This window comes from Triturus cristatus, chromosome 7, assembly GCF_964204655.1.
Source record: "Triturus cristatus chromosome 7, aTriCri1.1, whole genome shotgun sequence".
Taxonomy (NCBI): Eukaryota; Metazoa; Chordata; class Amphibia; order Caudata; family Salamandridae; genus Triturus; species Triturus cristatus.
Window position 1 is genome coordinate 487735745 of NC_140590.1, and position 13959 is coordinate 487749703.

Consider the following 13959-nt stretch of genomic DNA (forward strand, 5'->3'; position numbering starts at 1 on the left):
TCTCCTTTCTCTTTGATCACTGTCATTTTTCTCTGCAACATTATATTTTATTGTATAGCTGCAAATATCAACTCATGGGACAAGCTGTTCTGGATCTGGTTTTCAGACACTGCCTGTCTTTTCAAGAATATCAAATTGTAGCCAAAATAATTGTAAATTGACTTTGAAAATATGTTTTTTAAACCTTTCAATATAATTGGTCACTTTTTAAATACTACATAAGGCACTTGCTAGAGCCTTAAACTATTGCTTTACGTAACCCACTCTCTTGATATTGATTTTTCTTGGCGATTTTCAGTTTGCAATGTTCTGAAGATTTTCGAGACATGACTCTCTGATGAAGTCTCCTAGGTGTGTTATAAAAGCTCATTATTTTAAACCTCAGACTTTCGATCTGTATGAATAGTCTCAATATTTCTTTAACACTTTCAAGAGTAGTACCTCTTACCAGCTCAATTTATTTTAAAGCTGTTACTTTTCCTCAATCTTTTCGACACCGCAGGGCTATGGATGTGCTACTTCCAAAGGAGAAGAAAGCGGCCAGCAGTGGGTTTGATCTCTTCATCTACAATTCACCTGGTCCTTCATTCTGATGCCTCCAAACAAATGTAAGTGATAATTAAAGAAATAGGAATAATCACATTCTAAATAAATGTGTTATTTATTTCATGGTTTGGTTAAGTGCCACCACTTCCTCCTGCTTTTGGTGGCAAAGTCATAATAAACATCAAGGACTGAGCTCTTGGCAATGCTTATTTGAAGTTTGATCAAGGAAGGGACTGCTGTAGGAGACTGCCCTTCTGAAGTTCTACTAGCATGGGTTGGGTTCTTTGAATCTGGAATTGAACAGAGTGGAAAAGCGGGGTCTTTCGTTTTCTAAATACTTGATAAGGTATTTTGTTAAGTGGGGAGGAAGCTCCATGGAGCGCAATCGAATGTGTGCAGGGTTCTTTCGACAAAATACTTGTTTCTTCCATGGAGATGGCATCATTTTTTCATGTGTAGATAGGCATCAATTTTTGCTTGACATGTGAAAAGGCTTTAGCTGGGCATGAGGCTGTTGTCCTTGCCTTTTGTATATGTGTAGATTCTAGTACAAAGGATGTCCGTCCTATATCCCTTTAGGGTTAAAGGTACAGTCACATATACTAGAACAAATATAGATACAGTTCATAATTTATTTGTTAGGATTTGTTTGAAAAATGCATTGTTTCACAATTTCCAATCAACCAAATGAATCATAAAATATTTCCATTTCCAGTCAACAGGACAGACACTCAGAAGAAGTAGTAATCAAAAGGACTGAAATATCATAGGTCCAACATACTTTATAATAAATAACTGTTAGACCTGGACCTCTCTGCAGGGTTGACATTCAAAACTTTTGCCTTTACATCCCACTATTTGCTGAATTCTTTTTTGCTGGCCTTGGGACTCTGTGCACTTTACCACTGCTAACCAGTACTAACGTGCTTGGGCTCTGTCCTCTGAACAGGCTAACCAGTGCTGAAGGGTTTGTGATCCCTCCTCTAAACGTGGTTGAAGTGGCCTGCACCCAATTGGCCCTCAGTTTTCTATCTCGGGGATGGTGGTTTATCGGCCCCCAGGCAGTGACGTGGCATTTAGAGAAGTTTTCCCTGATGCTGTCAGCTCTTTGTCTATTGGCTGTGCTAATTTCTCCATCTTGGGAGACCTTAATCTCCACTTTGAGAACAGGAGTATGCCGGCTGTTAATAACATCTTAGCTGACCTTGAGGCCCTCCAATTGGATCAAAAGGTAGCCCAACCCACTCATGTGGGAGGGCATACGCTTGATCCTTTTTTTACTAATCTTCCGGAAGCTACCATCTCTTCTATTACACCTGTGGGGTGGTCGGATCATTTTTTAGTGGCCATTCGAGCTCCGCTGCCCGTCACTCCCTTTATACCTCCTCCGAGACCAATTTTTAGAAGGCATTGGAATAAACTCAGACTAGAGGACCTCCATGAGGTTTTGGCTGCAGATCCGCTGGGACCCTTGGATAGTGTGGAACTGGGTTATGACCAGTTTTGCAAATGGATCACTAGGGCGCTTGATTTTTTGATCCCTATTATGGCAAGTAAATCTCGCGCTAGAGAATCGAGCCCTTGGTACGATAGCACCCTTCGGGCGTTAAAGGGCACTTGTAGGCGGGCTGAGAGAGAGTGGCGGAAACACTACGACGCGGCTAAGAAAACGCTGTATCTAATCTCCGTTAAGGCGTACCATCGTGCCATTTGTAGAGCCCGCGCGGCGTTCTACTCGGAAGAATTCCGCAACAGCTCTAATCCATCAAAATCAATATTTAAGGCCCTTAAAGATCTCTTGGCCAAAAGAACTTCTTCCCCGGTACTGGCCTCTACCATTCATTGTGAGGCTCTGGCATCCTTCTTCTTGGAGAAGGTGCAAGCCATTTACCGGACGTTTTCTTCTGCGACCCCATTATTGGGACCTCTGGTGATGATCTTGGGCCGCCCCATTATGGAGTCCTTTCCTCTGCTTTCTTCTGAGGAATTTGACAGGGTGACTCTAAAAATTAAGTCTGGCTCACCCTTGGATCCATTAAAGCCTGTCTTTTTTAGAGATCAGTCCTTTGTAGGACGCCCCATATTGCGATCTCTCATTAATGCCTCACTGACGACGGGCATGGTCCCAGCTAACTGGAAGCGGGCAGTGGTCTCCCCTATCTTGAAGAAGCCTTCATTGGATCCTTCGAAACCGGAGAATTACCGGCCTATTTCCCTACTTCCCTGGCCGGCAAAAGTCACGGAGGCCCATGTGAATCAGGCTCTCTCTGATTATCGCATCCGAGCCAATATCTTGGATGACACCCAGCATGGGTTTCGTGCTGGGCACAGTACGGAGACGGCTCTTCTCACTATGGTTGAGCATCTACGTGGGATGTTGGATGTGGGACAGACGGCGGCGCTAATACTATTAGATCTAAGCGCCGCCTTTGATACTGTCTCACACCCCATCCTTCTATGTCGCCTGGAGGAGATTGGCATCGGTGGTGTCGCCTTACAGTGGTTCCGCTCCTTCCTTGGCGACCGTTCCTTCTGCGTTGCCATACCTCCTCACCAGTCCAAATTCCACCTCCTGGGCCTGGGGGTGCCTCAGGGATCCTCGCTGAGTCCCACGCTTTTTAATATCTATGTGAGGCCGCTGGCTGATGTCGTCAAGCAGTGGGGCATGACGATGGTCTCTTATGCTGACGACACTCAGCTGGCGGTCACTATCAGCGGGGATGCTGAGTGCGATGCCCCCAGGTTCCAGAATGGACTGAGAGCGGTGGCAAGCTGGATGAATACTAATTGTCTCCAGCTAAACGCGAAGAAGACCGAGGTTATGGTCGTCGGGAAGGGGCGAGAGCTGTGGGGAGACAGATGGTGGCCACCGGAGCTTGGGCCGGCTCCAACTCCGGTTACGGAGTTGAGAAACTTGGGAGTGTGGCTGGAGCCCGCTCTCAGTTTTGTGGGGCACTCCAAGAAAACTGCAGCCTGCTGTTTTGGGGTACTTCGAGGCCTAAGATCTGTCCTGAAGTTTTTTGATCCCCCCACGAGGCAGCTGGTGGTGCAGGCAACTGTAATCTCTCGCTTGGACTATGCCAGTTCCCTTTTGATAGGGATTAATCTGGCAGAAATCAATCGCCTCCAACGCGTCCAAAACGCAGCAGCTAGAGCCATAGTTGGCCTGCCTAGGTCCTGCTCTGTCTCCAGAACTCTCCGGTCTCTACACTGGCTGCCGGTGAAAACTAGAATTGATTTTAAAGTTTTATGCCTGGCCTTTAAGATCCTGAAGGGTCTAGCTCCTCGGACCCTCTGGAATCTTCTGTCTTTTTATGTAACTTCTCGCTCTCTGAGATCGGCGGACCAAGCGCTTGCGGTGGTCCCAAGATTCAAGTTGAGTCGAATGGGAGGTCGGTCTTTTCGGGTGAAAGCAGCTAGTCTGTGGAATTCTCTTCCGTTGGAGATTCTCCTTTTGGACGACCTCTTCTTATTTCGCAAAGCTTTAAAGACTGTGCTATTTTAACTGCTCCCCCTCTGGGCTCTCTGTTTGTCACTCCCCCTGTTCTGTTAGGTGCGGCTATGTTTATCTTGTCATGCGCCAGGACGCCCCTTAGCTGGGGCAGCTGTGCGCACTACAAATGCCCCTAACATAACATAACATAACATATTTACTTTACTTGTAAATCCCTAGTAAAGTGGCACTACATGTGCACAGGAACTGTAAATTAAATGCTACTAGTGGTCCTGCAGCATTGATTGTATCACCCACGCAAGTAGCCTTTCAAACGTATCTCAGGCTTGCCATTGCAGCATGTGTGTGCAGTTTTAAAGAGTCAATTCGACCTGTCAAACAAACCTTCCTTTTTAATACGTCAGTCACCCCTAGGTTAGCCCTGGACAGTCCAGAGGGCAGGATGCAATGTATTTAACAGGTGGGACATGTACTTTTATGTTTTTATGTCCTGGCAGTGAGAAACTCTTAAATTAGTTTTTTACTAGTGCAAGACGAACCTCTCCCATAGGATAATATTGGAGTTACATTATTATATTTAATAAGTGATAGTTTCCAAATGGGAGCAGATAACCATACAAGTTTGGTGTCCTTGGAATTGTAATGAAAAATCCTCATTCATGGTAAAGTTCAACTCTAAATTACAATTTTGAGAAGGTCACTTTTAAAAAAGTTGCCATTTTTTCTGCCTTAGTAATTTAGTGCCTGTATCCTGTCCCTGGGTCACATGACTGGGTGTAGCTTTTAGTTGGGCTTTATGTATTACTCCTAGACAGCCACACACAATGAAGAGCTTAGGTGTGCTTGGATGGGCCATTGCTGGCAGGATGGGAAGGCAGAGCTGGGAACAGCGCTTATTACACTTGAATTGACTGTGTCCTGTCTCCACACAAAGGGCTACATACCCCTTGTAGTTAGTTTGAAGCCAGGATAAGGAAGGCCGGATACCTGGGGACTTCAAAGTGAAACCTCCAGAACTTTCCACCTTCAGGAAGAAGGGTAACAGGCATACATATTGGACCTCAGACACCACCTCTTCAGTACACTTCTGGACCAGTGGCTACTCTGCCAGGAAGAAGGACTTCTGTGCTGCTGAAATGACTTCCACTCTGCTGGATTGCTGCTCTGAAGGACTGCTGACTTGCTGCCCTCTTGTCTGGGTGAGAAGGACTGTATCTGCATCTGTTGAATTCAGAAACCCACTGTAAATCCAAGAGCTAGTTAGCTAACCTTCCGATTTGAGACTTGGGGACCGAAAACTTCAACAGCCTCGACCCCAGCACCTAGACTCTGCCATCAGTGAGTCTACTCTGCAAAGTGGTGCCACGCTAGTCCTGTATCCTTGGAAGTCGGCCTAAGGTGCTCTGCCAGCCTCTGTGGGCCCAGGGGAACTGACAAATCTGCTCTGCTGCCTTGTGGAACTCGAGCAGAACCGACACATCACTGCTGCTACAAAAATCATACCCATTGCAAAGACCCACATCGCTTTTGGAACCCACAGCCGCTTTGGAACTGCCAATGTGCGACAAATCCTCCGCGCAGGCCCTTGCATCCTTCACCAACTGTAGCCTCAACGATGACACCGGACTCTTCCTCGCAGCTCCGTAGTTCCTCAGAACTGGCACATCGCCCTGACTGAGCGACGCTTCGTTGAAGCAGAACGTTGCATTGCAATCCCTTGTTGACTGTACCCTTGACGTCGCAAGACCTCTCATTGCCACATCTCGGAACTGATGCATTGCTTCGCTGGATAACACATTCCCGATGCAGATCTTTGCAATGCTTCTCAAACCAGGATTTAAGGTACTCTGTTCAGCGAGCCTAACTGGTTCCCTGTAGCCGTCCCGAGCTTCATTGCGGTCGGCCTGAACCTGTGACTTTTTTCCAAGTCCAGCGTGACCAGTTAGCTCTAAAAAGCAGAAAGCTCCAACTGTGGTTATTTTTACTGAATGTGTCAAAATTGAATATCTACAGTTATATTGATTGGATTTTTGTCATTTTGGTCTTGTTTTATATATTACTGTATTTTCTAAACTAGCGTGGGATCCTTTTGTGGTGTGTTTTCACAGTGTTATTGTTTGAACCGTTGCACAAATACTTTACACATTGCCTCTGAGTTAAGCCTGACTGCTCTCTGTCAAGATACCCAAGGATTGAGCACCGATTAATTTAGAGTTTGCTTGTGGCTTCACCCTGACAAGAATTGTGATTGCTGGTTGAGTAGGGGATCGGCCCTGCTCAACCAGTAACCCAGCTTCTTACAATAACCGTGTGAGGACTATATGAGTAAAAAGTGTTCAGCGCACATGAACATACTACAGTGTAACAAACAGCAAACACAATACATTGGCTATGTACCAGATGGCCTCATATGAGCGGGTTATCTATAACCTGCAGGACAAAGCAGAGACCTTTCTCCTCATCTGGGTACCTTTCCATCATGACGTTGGACACGGGATATGGATGTTATTGCTTTACTGTGGGAGGACCGGGCACTGCACTGTCTGTTGCCCCAGACCTTGTGACCGTACCCTAGCCCTTGTGGACGCTCACCTACTCTCTCCCTCCCTCCCCTGATTGCCCCCTTGCCTTCCCTTCCCCTTTCCCCCTATCCTCCCCTCCACCTCCCACTTTTCTTTTCTCTTTCCGTTGTCTCGTCTTTCTCCCCGTTACCCCCATCCGTTCCGCTTCTAATGCCCTGCTCTATTCACGGCTAATTTTCTTCATGCTGATAATCATAGACGGCATCGTGGACCAGAACATTAGTCCTGGAGTTGTCCCCACTGAGCCCCTGCGAGCACTGGATTTGATGGGCTGCTGCATGCTATGTATCACGCGATGCACCTATTTTGTAATGTTTGATTTCTTCATGTATCATTTTCTCTACCCCATTTTCTTACCCCCGCTTTGTTTTAACCCTTCAATAAAGAACTGTGAAACAAAAAAACCTTCTCTGAGTAGTTCAGGCGGTCTGAGCTAACTCTAAATCTAAACAGTGTTCTCACTTGCTGTGCCAAAAGAATTCAGCTTGATGAGTTTTCACATTTTCCCTTGCATTCATGTTTCTTCACTTTTTATTGAGCACTTTTGTAATGCTGATCCACCTTGACATTTCTGTAACAGCCACACATATTGGAAAATCTTTGTATTCAACTAAAGCTCTAGAACTGAAATATATGGCTACTTTGGGAATTACATTGTGGTAGTAGGTTGGGATGGCTACATAATCTAGACCTAAATTCTGCATTAGACCTAGTCAATATATATAAATTATGGCAACTCTGTAGGGCATGGGGGTGAAGAATGCATTGTTGGAGACAATTCAAAGTATATATCAGGGACTATAAATGAGAATGAGCTCTGATCAGAGAGGTGCATGCAGTTTCCAAGTATTATCTGGAGTTCTCCTAGGTGTGCGTTGTTTGATTTGTTAGTTTAGGGTTCTATAGTTGGGCACTTGAGTGTGGAGAGGTAATTTTTTTTTTAACTAATCTTATATTTTTATGGTGCAAATCTCTTTATTAGGTTTCAAAACAAGGAAACCATAGCAGTATCATGAGCTTATATCATTTATCAGACATAGCACAGATATGAATAAACATAACAGTTCCCAGAACTCCCCCCCTCCCCCCCCCCCCCCCTTGGAACCACAGCTAAAGGATGTTGTGAGAGGTGCGGCCCTACAGGTCAAGCTGTGTCATCCTAATCAGTGCTCTTTTGGTGAGAATCAGTAGTATTGTCTGTCTGGTGGAGAAGACGAAGATATATTCTGGCAAGTAAGTTCTCGGAGTTCCGAAGAGATTAAGGCAATGATGCGACACAAGAGCTCAGCAAATGAAGTGACCTGTGCTGACAGAGTGGGGGTCAGCCTCTCCATCCCTATACTGTACCAGAGACAGTGGAAATCTGACCTGTACCCCAATATTTTAAAATATTCTGCAGGGCTGCTCCCAAAGCTAATCCAATCTACCATCCCCTTTGTGATTTGAGTGGGAAAGTGAGCATGTTGGGCAGCTCCAGAATTGTGTAGGCAGGAAATCCGTGGAGCTGGCTGCTGAGGTGAGTGTCTGCCATCAACCAGTTGAGTACAGTAATTGGTGAGTTTGGGACATTCCCATAGTAATTGCAATAAGGTTCCAGGAGATCTGCAGCCATGCCAAAGGTTGGGTTTGCACATGGAATTACCCCTATGTAAGCATACTGGCATGAGATACCAGTATGTAGCTAGCTGTCAATACTGTCCGTATTGCATGCTGTGTGGCGTGCGGGGTTGGCTGGCACATGAGGTCATAGAGTTCGGTGATGAGGCATCTGTCTTGGTCACCAACCACTTTTCAAAGGTGGTAAGAGCGTGTTGCACTCCACGGCGAACTGTGGGCTGCATCAGCCAATGCTGGATATGGTATGGCATAATCAGAGTGGAGTTGATCAAAGGAAGGGGGCCCTCTTCATCAAACAAGTGGCCATGGACCGGCATCCCTCTCGTTGCCAGTGCTGGAACGCTGTTGTATTCAGCCCTGCGGTAAAATCCACTTTTCCTACTATATTGTCAACGGGGAGGGAAACTAAGTGAGGCCTCATCGCTCACTCACCCGATCCCAGATGTCTAATGTGGTTTTGGTAATCTGGGATAGAGTCTCTTCAGTCGGGCGTTCTTGTTTAAGAAGGGTATTCTCCAGAGGTGTTGCCCTGCCACTGCTCTATTCATGAAAACCCAGTGCTTTTCTGACTTCTCCCGGGACCATTCAAGTAGGAACCAAAGCTGTGCTGCCTGTACTGTGCTCGTAGGAATGTAAAAGATTCGGGATGCCTAGACTTTACTCTCTCAGAGGTATATAACACTGCTTTTTCCGCATGCAGGGACAGTCATCGGCCCATACAAAGTGGTTCAGATCACGTTGCAAGGCCTGGATGGCACTGGTGGGAGGTTCAACTGCAAGGCCTAAAAGAGGAATGAGATCTTAGGCAGGACTGACATTTTTAGGGCAGGCACACAGCCAAGCCAGGAGAGATGGTACAGCTTCCACCTGGTTAAGTGTGTTTTAATCTGTTGGTGTAAGGCCCTATAGTTGAGGGATGCATTAGCTTTAGCTGTATGTGCTAGTTGAATGCCCAGGGAGGGGATGTTGAAAGTCTCCCATTGTATAGGATAATGAGGTGATGCCTTTAGAATAAGTCAGCGGACAGCAAGTCGTCAAGAAGATAAGATGTTAGTTAATTTTATTGTACATCCACTAACAAGAGACCTCACCCACAGGGCAGCAAGATCCAGCTGTCAAACATCAAGTAACAACATTCTTACTCCAGACTAACATTCTAGATTCTTATATCATAGCCTGGCAACGGGAACGAGGGATAGAAGCTTACAATAGAACACCACAGATATTTGTGGGATAGGGCCAGCTCCGTGGACAACGTGTTTGAGAGGTTGACGGCCTGGGATTTGTGAATATTAACCCGGAATCTCGGCACCTGTCCGAAAGCTTCTAGGTTAGTCAGAAAAGCCGGGTTTGAGATGGGTGGCTCTTCTAGGGCCATCGGGACATCATCTGCATGAAGGCTAATGGTAGGCTCCTCCCCGCCAAAAGGGATCCATGTTTGAAATGTGATTTTTGGTAGGCTAGGGCATGTGCCAAAGCCAGGCAGAAACCACCACGCTAGTCAGGATAAGAGAGTTACACTCCTAAAATAACCCCTGCTCATCCCCTTGGTAGCTTGGCATGAGCAATCAGGCTTATCTTCGAGGCAGTGTGTAAAGCATTTGCACATAACCAACAGTAATTCAGTGTAAGCACTACAAAAGGACACCACACCAGTTTAGAAAAATATCTAATAATTTTATATACTTAAGACAAGACAAAAAACGATAAAAATCCACAATACAGTACTTGGAAATCGTCAGTTATCAAAATAACCTTGAAAAACAGTTCCTTGAAGTCAATGGCTCTGTCCAGGGCTATCACAGCGTCGTGAACAAACAAATCCAAACAGTTCTGGCTAACCGCAGCGTCGCGGGCCAGTTAAGGTGTCGGGAAGACCCGCAAACAGTACCTTTTAGAAATGCAGGGCGCCGGCGACCTCTCGTTGATCATCCGAAAGCACGGTGTCTGCAGGCGTCCGTTCCGGAGGTCAGTGCAGGAGTCATCGGGGCCCTCGAAGTCACATGCGTTGCAGATCGAACTCCTCTTTGTTGAAGTCAGGAGCGCTGGCGTCACAGGTGTTGTGTGCTGCGGTGCGAAGTGCAGCGGTGCGGCGTGCGGTGCCCACAGGTCGCGGTACGAGCAGCGGCTCGGTGGCGGCACCAGATGCTGTAGTCGGTGAGACCGGGGTCGCAGTGCGAAGTGAAAGCGGTGCTTGTCGCGGTGCTGGCAGGTCGCGGTGCAAGCAGCGTCGCCGTCCTTGCTGAAGCGCTGTCGTCAGATGACGAACTGGAGTCGATGGCGCCGGCATCGGTATGAGAAGGCTGCGGTGCGGGACGAGGGCGGTGCATCCTGTAACTTTACGAGCTGTGCCCTCGAACCACAGTGCAAGCAGCGGCGTAGATTTCGGCTTGGAGTGGCGTCATCTGGGATACCAAGGCATCGTTGTGAAGCGCGGTGGTGCAGAGTGCGGTGCCCACAGGTCACGGTGTGAGCAGCGGCTCGGTGGCGGCATCAGCAGGCATAGTCTGTGAGACCAGGGTCGCGGTGCGGTGTTGTGGCGGTGCCCTCTGCGGTGCCGTCAGGACACTGAGTCGTCATCGGGTTGCTTTTTCTTCTGTTGCAGCACAAAACACACAGTTCCCAGTGCTGAGGGCAGAAGAGCTTGAAGTCTTTGCCGTTCCTGAGACTTCTTGAACAGGGGGCAAGCTCTACCTCAAGCCCTTGGAGAAACTCAAAAAAGTAGATTGCAGAAAGTTCAGTCTAGTCCTTTCACTGCCCAAGACTGAAGCAACATGAACATGAACACAGCAAAGCACACAGCAAAGTGATAGCTCCTCCTCACAGCTTCTCCAGCTCTTCTTCTTGGCAGTCTTCTTGGTCCAAAAGAGTTCTAAAGTTCAGGGGTCTGGGCCCCAATATTTATATCCCAAAATCCTTTTATCTCATAGGCAGAGAGTGTCTGTGCCCAGGCACACCAGTTCTGCCTTCTCTGGTGTGACTTCCTGGCAGGAGGTGGAGACGGCATGGTCAGAGGCACACCAGGCCCTTTGAGGGGCAAGGAAATCTCCTTTTGCAGTCCAGGCCTAATCAGCCCTTTCGTGACCCACCTAGACTATCTAGAGCCACTTCTGCTCCCCAGCCTTCTGTCATCCAAAACCCAGACAAGCAATCCACATTCCAGCAGAGGCACACGGGATGACTGAGCAAGAAAATACCTATTCTAAAAGTGATATTTTCAAACACAGAATGTAAAAATCACCTTCACTAAAAGATGCATCTTTAGATTCTGAGTTCAGGCATACTAAACTGTATTTTCCTACCTAATTCCCCGGGCCAGTTATGTTTATAAGATGTTATAAACCAACTCCCCATTCTGTCCTATGGGGAACAGGTAGCCTTGCAATAGCGAAAAACGAAATTGGCCATAGTTCACTATCAGGACATGCCACACACACCAGGGCTTGTCCTACCTTCCACATACACTGCACCTGGCCCACAGGGATACCTTGGGCCTACCTTAGGGGTTGCTGACATGTAAGAAAAGGAAAGGTGAGGGACTGGCAAGTGTATGCACTGGCCAAGTCGACATGGCAGTTACAAACTGCACGCAGACTCTGCAATGGCGGGTCTGAGTTACCTTTTCAGGGCTACTCACGTGGGTGGCACAATCATTGCTGCAGGCCCACTAGTAGCCTTTTATTCACAGGTCCTGGCACACTCAGTGCTTATTACTAGGGACTAACAAGTAAATCAAATATCCAATCATGGAAACTCCAATCCATAACACAATTTACCACAGGAGCACAGTCTAACAATCCCTTTAATACTGGGATGGGTCTGACACACTGAGCCTGTGGCACAAAACCAGTCTGATCTGGGACAATGAGGCTTGGTAGGAAGGGGCCTAAGGGAGCAGACCAAATACCAGTGAACAACTTGATATCTACGTTAAGAAGAGATATCGGGTGATAAGAAACAGAGTGGTGGTTATCCTTACCGGGTTTCGGAATAACAATAGAGGCCCTAACATGGAGGACGGGATCGAATCTGGGTCCTTAAAGAAGTTAAACAGTTGGGTTGGAAGGGGAGCAAGAGTTTTACAAAATGTTTAATAGTGCAGAGAATCCATCCATACCCGGTGATTTAAGAAGTTTCTGCCTACCAATGACAGAGATAACCTCTTCAACACGAATTGGGAAATCCAGATTGGTCGCCCGTTCCGGTGTACGGTTTGGGGTATGGGCTCCCTAGAGATAAAGGCCTGTATTCTTCTCAGGTAGAGTTTGCCCCACTTAGAGATCCATATCGAGGTTTTGAAATGCAGAGGCAATGGTGGTGTCCCTGGTAAGTTCGGAGCCATCTGCCCCTATTATAGAATGCACCATGGTTGCCTGTCTCTGCACCCGTAATCTGTTGGCAAGGAGACGTCCACATCTTTTTCCTCCGATATAAAAAGTGTCGGAGCCTAAGAGCAGCGTACGCTGCTCTGTCGAGATCAATGGCCTCAAGTTGTGTCAAAGCGGTCTCTAGATGACGCCAGACCAGGGGAGCCCAGTACGCTTATGGATATGTTCAAGTTCCAGTACCTGACTGGACAAGCGCTCTCTCTTGTTCCGGAGGAGTTTGTTGTTCGCCACAGAAATAGCAATCAATTCCCCCCTAATAACCGCTTTCAGGGTTTCCCAGAGCATGGAGATAGAGACATCTGCAGTGTTGTTTATTGCTATAAGGTCCACTAGAGCTTCATTGATTTGCTTGACGGCTGTAGGTCTATGTAGAACAGTTTCCCTCAGTCGCCAGGCTCCGTGTGGAGTTCGCATCGGCGGGAAAGTCGGGGACACAGCTATATGGTCTGACAAGGAGCGAGGTTGGATATCCAAACCTGTGACCATAGATTGGAGGTCAGACGTCCCCCAAAAATTATCTATACGGGTTTATGTCTTATGTGCGTGAGAGTAGAATGTGTATGTGGGTGCAGGAAACGCCAGATGTTTCCTAGGCCCTTCTTCCCAAGCCAAAGCGCACCCGACCGAGACAGAGCCCCAGTTTGCCGATGGCACTGTGCAGATCTATCCAAATCGTTGTTAAACAACAGATTAAGCTCTCCCCCAGAAGCACCAGACTGTCTTGTGTAGCTATGATCTCAGCCACTGCACAGCATAGAAAGAGTTCCTGCCTTTCATTAGGAGTGTATATAGTCCCCAGTGTGAAGGTGTGATTCCCCAGGGTCACTGAGTGAGCTAGAAATCTACCTCTAATTTTGGTCTGTTTGGAATCTATCTTGACTCAAAAGGATTGGGACCCAAGGATCTCTACCCCCGCAGTTTTAGAAGGGTTGAAGGAAAAGAATTGATGAGGAAAAGCCCACAAGCGCATTCTATGCCAGTCGCTAGCGACCTGGTGCGTTTCTTGGAGAAGCCATATATGCACTCCAGAATACTCTAAATAGGATAACATGTCGCAACGCTTGACAGGATTGTTGAGGCCCTTCACATTAAGGGTGAGAATCTGTAGATCATGGTGTATATTGATGGGATAGTAAGCGAGCTATGAGATTGTCATGTTGGAAAGTGCAAGTCATTAGGTGCGTTTCTTGGTACTAATTTTGGGAAGTCAAAAGATGGACATATTAAGGTGACGAAGTGAGTCTGCCGTCTGCAGGTTCCCCCAAAAACAATCAGAAAAGAGAAGAAAACAGAATTAACCAGCAAAACATTGTCCAATAGAGTCAATCTCCACGGTCAAGGATCCGATTGGGAAAATATGTTTGGGAGTGTG

General features: G+C 47.0%; 1 protein-coding gene across 3 annotated transcripts in view; it reads left to right on the forward strand.

Moving 5' to 3' along the window:
- Positions 1–13959, forward strand: part of PIK3R6 (phosphoinositide-3-kinase regulatory subunit 6) — a 521088-nt gene that overhangs the window by 134469 nt on the left and 372660 nt on the right. For all 3 annotated transcript variants that reach the window (XM_085616834.1, XM_085616836.1, XM_085616835.1), the window contains exon 2: positions 503–608. The gene's annotated coding sequence lies outside the window, so the exon portion shown is untranslated. The remainder of the gene's footprint in view (positions 1–502; positions 609–13959) is intronic.